This window comes from Microtus ochrogaster, chromosome 5 (genome assembly GCF_000317375.1).
Source record: "Microtus ochrogaster isolate Prairie Vole_2 chromosome 5, MicOch1.0, whole genome shotgun sequence".
Classification (NCBI taxonomy): domain Eukaryota; kingdom Metazoa; phylum Chordata; class Mammalia; order Rodentia; family Cricetidae; genus Microtus; species Microtus ochrogaster.
Window position 1 is genome coordinate 51,077,476 of NC_022012.1, and position 1,289 is coordinate 51,078,764.

The window sequence follows — 1,289 nt, forward strand, 5'->3', positions numbered from 1 at the left end:
TCTCATTACAGATGGTTGTGGGCCACCATGTGGTTGCCGGGAATTGAACTCAGGACCTTTGGAAGAGCAGGCAGTGCTCTTAACCACTGAGCCATTTCTCCAGCCCCCCAGGATGATCTCTTGATGTGCCCCAGCATCTGTAACATTTGAGCCAGGAAAAAGGATAGGAAGGGAGCCCACTCTTTCTCATCACCAGCCTGCCCCTAGAGAATCCAGGTGTGTCAATGACATAAGGGAGGGTCTCCAAAGGAACCAGAGGGAAAGGGAGACAAAATTGAAAAGGGTTTGTGAGAGTTACCCAGCAAAACAATGGTAGATAAGTGAGTTCGAGACCAGCCTGGTCTACAGAGCTAGTTCCAGGACAGGCTCCAAAGCCACAGAGAAACCCTGTCTCGGAAAAACCAAAAAAAAAAAAACAATGGTAGATAAGACCCCTGAAGCCCAGCAAGACTTCAGGGGTGCCTCTCAGAAAAGCACTGACCCCTAGAAGTCTTGGAGTTAACTCTGGCCCCCAGAAATACACTACTTTCCTTTTATAAACTGCATGTCTCTGGTTTCCCTGGTTAGGAAGACCAAGTCCAGAGTGTCCCCACACCGCACCCACAGCTCCGCCTTGGCACTCCCAGGAAGTTAAGGCTGGCTCCTCAGGGCCTTGAAATCTGGGGCCAGTCTCCACCCAGAGTCACCAGCTCCCTGTAAGTGTAAGCGGAGCTGTGGGTGACAGACCTGCCAGGCAGGATCTGCCCTGTCTCCTGTTTCCCCTAGAGGACGGACAACACCCTCTATTCACACAGCCTGCCCTGCCCCCAGGCACTGGTGCAGGCTGACACAGCTCTGCTGCTCCAAGCCTGGGCTAGGTGGTGGTACCCAGGCTTTGTGCCTACAACCCTGCTGGGACCTAAGATTTCACTACACAGCTGAGCTGAGGACCTAACATGACTGCAGTAGGTGGGGATGGGGGCGCACGACTTGGCCCTTTTGAATGTACCCCTAAAACTTAAGGGCAGCGGTTCCCTCCCCTCCACGAAATAACTCAGCCAGGCCAGGATATAGCTCAGTGGAAGAATGCAGGGCTGGAGCGCTGTCTCAGCTGCTAAGAGCAATGGTTGCTCTTCTAAGGAGCCAGGTTTTGATTCCCAGTACCTACATGGTCACTCACAACTAACTGTAACTCCAGTTCGGGGGGGTTGGGTGGTGGGGGAGATCCACTACCCTTTTCTTTCTTCTTTGGGCACCAGGCACACACGTGGCATATAAACATACATGCAGACAAAATACTCATACACTTA